The following is a 5342-nucleotide window of genomic DNA, read 5'->3' on the forward strand; positions in this document are numbered from 1 at the left end:
AAAATGAAAAGGGGAGAAAGAGCAAAGGCAGCTTTGCAATCCATCTCTGAAAGAGCCCCAATCAGTTCAAAAACAAAAATCCTGAAAGCCTTTAGATATGCTCATTGAATCTGTTGATGTGTCACAAACCTTGACATATCATGCATATTCCAAGAGTCTGCAAATAACTGAGAATCCCTAAATCTAATGTCCTGTCCCAAAAGAAAACTGTAAAGTCAAACTTTAGAAAATCTATCCTTTTCTCATTTTCAACTGGGGAAATATACTAAAATATCCTGCTCTGAAAAGTTAGGAATTGCAATCTCTTTAGCTCTACTCTCTACTTGAATGGCAGTATATCCCCCTCTTGTGGATTTTGAGGATATTTCTGTTCAGCAGAGTACCTTCCAACTTACGACCCCACTTATCACCAGGTTACATTTCCTAACTCTAAGCAGAAATAAAAGATAGGTTTCTCTACTGTTTCCTCCTACAAACTAAAATACTGGAATATATACCCTGGCAACTCATGTTCATTCTTCTTCTGGAAATAAAGTAGGTGTTAACAAACTGTGATCATGCATCAAATATTTATTGAGCATGGAAACAGGACACTTGAAAATGCAGAGCTTGTTTCTATAAAAAAATTTACAATCTGAAAGAGAAGAATCAGCCTGCTGAACACTGTGTATCACTTGCTCCAGTGGTAATGATAGATTTGCACCAGGATAGCTGCATGTTTTTAGAAAATCCCTACTTTGGCCATCAGTGCCAAGCATCTAGATTCTATGAGTCTCATGACTGTGCTGAAGTCCTGTGGCTCTGGAACTGTCTTTTTCTCCTCTATGCACAACTAATGAATCAATGTCAGGATTAAATTTACAGGTAACACCACCAGACAGAAACACAACTGACTTCTTGTACTTCTCCCTCAAAATTTTGCATTATCTAGGCCTGTCTTTTCTTTGTTTCCTCTTATTTCAGAAAACAAACTATCATTCCTTTCCATGATTAACCCTTTTACCATTTTTCTTAACTCCATTCTTAGTCTCCACTGGCCCCTTGTCCTCTGCTTGCAGTTTTTCTCAGCTCTCTTTCATCCCATACTCTTATTGTACTTCGAACTATGAAGTCCACTAGAAATCCCCCCATTAGAATTAAGCTCCATAAAGGCAGGAATTTTTTTAATATTTATCTCTGTCATTCACTAATGAATTCCCAGCACCAAAAACAGTTCTTGGTGTGTAGTAGGTGTTGAGTAAAATGTGTTTGAAACTTATCATACATTTTTAATTGAAATATAACTCACATACCAAAAATTTGACCCTTTTAAAGTGTACAATCCAGGGATTTTTTGTATATTCACAAATTTTAATGGTAGTGGTGCAAACATCACCACCATCATTAAATATTTGGTGAATGAGTGATGAGTGAATAAATGAATATCAGTGAACCAAGAGTCCTCCAAAATAATCGACAAACACTGCTTCCCCATTAAATCCTTGCAGTTTGACTTTGCCCCCTTCTCCCACCGCAGGACTGCTCTCTTAAAGGTTAAGTGTCTATCCTTGATCCTCTGGGCTAGAAAGTAGCCAGCACTGGCATGAACATCAGGCAGTACCTGGCCTGCCAGCACTAGCCTGTAGCAAGGCATTGAAGTTAATAACAGCTGTGGACATAAGAAGGAAACCTAAAACCATTGTGGTGGAGAGTAAACTGGGGACAAGACGTCTGTGGGATCCAAGTAGGGATATAGAAGCTAATCACAATAGGGATCATAAATCCACAGCATAGATTCCTATAGCTATGAGTCTTCCCCTAAATGCCAAACCCAATGGATTTTCATAGTCTTCCTCCCCCATGATCTTTCTTCAGTATTAGGCTTTGTTGACCATGTCCTTTTGTGGAAATGGGCTCCATAACACTTTCCTTTCCTGGTCTCTATCCTACGTCATTGAATGAATGTGTCTTCTTTTTCTGACTACTCTCTTCCTCCTTCCCCTAAAGACTTACTTTCTCCATACGTCCTCTCCACTGCTTGTCTCTGTTACTCCCACACCTAAGTCTCTCTTTCTGATTCTGGGTCCCAAATCTATTTCTGTCATCCCTGCTCCCCACTTAACATCTTGCCCCTACATGTCTCTCCAGCAACTCAAACCAATACAGCCCCAAGCCAGAGTCATCTATTCCACCTCCCCAAAAAAGGATCAATTCCCCTTCCTACCTTCCTGTGTCTCCCTATAGTATCTGATCCTATCTGTTATCCAGGTTTGAATTCTTAATTTTCCCCTTGACTCCTCCCTCTCCTTTTATCCAAAGCCTAATTTCAATTTCTTCTTCCTTCTTAACAAGCTTCATGTCAGTCCACTTCTCTAAATTTCCAATTCCAGTGCTTTAATTCAGAATTGGACTTTTCACCTGGATTCCACCATCAGCTTCTGTCGTTATCATTCTCCCTGCCTCCGTTCTGGCCCTAACTCCAATTCTCCAAATTGCTGCTAGAGTATTCATTCTAAAATGAAAATCTAGCCTTATTTAAAATCCTTCAGTGCTCCTGGAGTAGACATTGCAGTTGTACCCCCAGCATTCATTTCAGCTTCGAACATTGTGTAGCAGACATGCTTTTCATGTAAATTCAAGCTTGTCTAAGGCACTGGTCAGAAAACTTTTTGTAAAGGGCCAGATAGTAAGTATTTTAGGCTTTGAGACCAATATGACCTCTGATGCAACTCAACTCTTCCATCTTAGAATGAAGGCAGCCATAAACAATATGTAAAGGAATAGACATGGCTGGAATTTAATAAAATTTTATTTGTGGACATCAAAATTTAAATTTAACATACTTTCCATATGTTATGAAAATTATTCTTTTGACTTTTTTTAACTATTTAAATGTGTTAAACCATTTTAGCTTGTCAGCAAGGCAATTTGATGATCCTTGGTCTAAACCAATCATGATAATACTGCCACCTGTATCACAGTGATTGGTTCAGACAACCAAGATCATTCCCCTGGCCACAAGGATAGATATCCAAGGATGGTCTAGTCAGTGTGAAGTTCTGGACTATTTTTTTTAATGCAATTTTATTGGGTTATATTCACATACTATATAATCATCCAAAGTATACAATCAGTTGTTCACAATATCATCACACAGTTGTGCATTCATCACCACAATCAATTTTTGAACATTTTCGTTACTCCCAAAAAAAATAAAAATAGGAATAAAAATAAAAATAAAAGTAAAAAACACACAAAACATCCCATACCTCCTATACCCCCCTATTATTCATTTACTTTTTGTCCCCATTTTTCCACTCATGTCCATATACTGGATAAAGGGAGTGTGAGCCACAAGGTTTTCACAATCACATGGTAACACCATATAAGCTATATAGTTATACAATCATCTTCAAGAATCAAGGCTATTTGGATTGCAGTTCAATAGTTTCAGGTGTTTCCTTCTAGCTATTCTAATAAACTAAAAACTAAAAAGGGATATCTATATAATGCAAAAGAATAACCTCCAGAATGACTTCTTGACTCCAAATCTCTCAGCCACTGAATATTTTGTTTCATTTCTCTGCCCACTTTTGGTCAAGAAGCCTTTCTCAATCCTATGATGCCAGGTCCAGACTCATCCCCAGGAGTTATGTCCCATATAGAGGGGAAGGCAGCAAGTCCACCTGCCAGCTTGGCTTAGAGAGAGGCCACATCTGAGCAACAAAAAAGGTTCTCTGGGGGTGACTCCTAGGCACAATTATAAGTAGGCTTAGCCTCTCCTTTGGAGTAACAAGCTTCATAAGGACAAGCCCCAAGATCGAGGGCTTGGCCTACTAAGCTGATAGTCCCCAATGCTTGCAAGAATATCAATAATTCCCCAGGTGGGGAAATTTAATATTTCCACATTTTTCCCCAATCCCTCAAGGGGGCTTTGCAAATGCTTTTTATTCTCTGCCCTTTTTTTATTCTCTGGGATGTATCAGGGCTTCACACTAACATGCACAAACCAACCATATCTAACTCCCTATTCAAGGTTCCATGTAATTATGGTGTTTGAATAAACTGACCATACAAGTTAAATTATATAGTGTGCTACAGAAAATGTAGATTTTACATCAAATAAACATCTTTACCTTTGGTCTCATGCTGAAGTTGAAGTAAAAATATGGAACGCTTCCCTAATTTGCATGTCATCCTTGGGCGCAGGGGCCATGCTAGTCTTCTCTTTATTGTTCCAAGTTTAGTATATGTGCTGCCGAAGCAAGCACTGAGCTGTTTTGATAGCGTTGGGTCTCTTTCTCTCTCCCTCTCTCTCTTTCTCTCTCTCTCTCTCTCTCTTTCTCACCCTCCCTCCCTCATGCCTCAAGGAAATGAAAAGAAAGCATGATTTTCCAGTTGCTCATCTTGAAGGCACCAGCCTGGAAATTGAGCCAACATGCCAAAGAAAGCAAACTTGAGAGACCCTTTTCTAAACCACCGATGTTCCTTCTTTAGTCACAGATTTCCCCTTACCTATAAGTCCACATTTAGCACCACTCACCCCCATGCTACATCCCTTCCAGCCCCAGCCTAGCTCAACATTTCCTTCCTAGGCTAGTGCTCCTTTCTTTCTTGTCAGTGCACCAAATGCCTTCAAGACATGCTGACTGTACTTATGTCTACTGTCATTTCTGTCAGCTCTAGTGTATTAAATCAATACTAGTATAAGGAATTCCCAAACATGGCTAAATCATGAAGGTGGTGCTGAAACACTGAAGTATGGGAAACATTTATTTAGTTAAAACCTGCACTTTCTAGCAGTGGAATTTAAGAATTGTTTGAAGAGGAAATTTAACTACAGTTTGTCTTTTCATTTGGATTTTCTTTGACCCATTGTTAGCCCACAAATTCCTTGGTAGTTCTGGATAACAATGTTGCCCTTAATAACTGTGGAAGGAAGAATAATGGCTTCTAAAAATGTTCACATCCTAATCCCCAGAACCTATGGATATGTTAAGTAACATGGCAGAGGGAAATTTGGGTTGCAGGTGGAATTAAGGTTGCTAATCAGTTGATCTGATGGGAGTCTATTCTGGATTATCCAGGTGGACCCAGTGTAAACACAGGATCCTGATAAGTGGAAGAGAGGCAGAAGAGAGCCAGGGAGATGTCAGATGAGAAGGGCTTGACTGACATTTCTGGCTTTGAATATGGAGGAAGAGGGCACAAGACAAGGAATGCAAGCAGTCTTTAGAAGCTGGAAAAGGCGAGGAAGCAGATTCTCCCCTATAGCTCCAGAAGGAACATAGCCTTGCTGACATTAGTAAGATCCATTTCAGACCTCTGACTTTCAGAACCCTAAGATAATAAATGTGTGTTAT

General features: G+C 39.3%; 1 non-coding gene across 1 annotated transcript; it reads right to left on the reverse strand.

The window, feature by feature from the left end:
* Positions 1 to 4141: 4141 nt before the first annotated feature.
* Positions 4142 to 4250, reverse strand: LOC119535646. The gene has a single exon (XR_005217258.1). It is a non-coding gene; the product is annotated as a U6 spliceosomal RNA (small nuclear RNA).
* Positions 4251 to 5342: the final 1092 nt, after the last annotated feature.

This window comes from Choloepus didactylus, chromosome 5 (assembly GCF_015220235.1).
Source record: "Choloepus didactylus isolate mChoDid1 chromosome 5, mChoDid1.pri, whole genome shotgun sequence".
NCBI classification, from domain to species: Eukaryota; Metazoa; Chordata; class Mammalia; order Pilosa; family Megalonychidae; genus Choloepus; species Choloepus didactylus.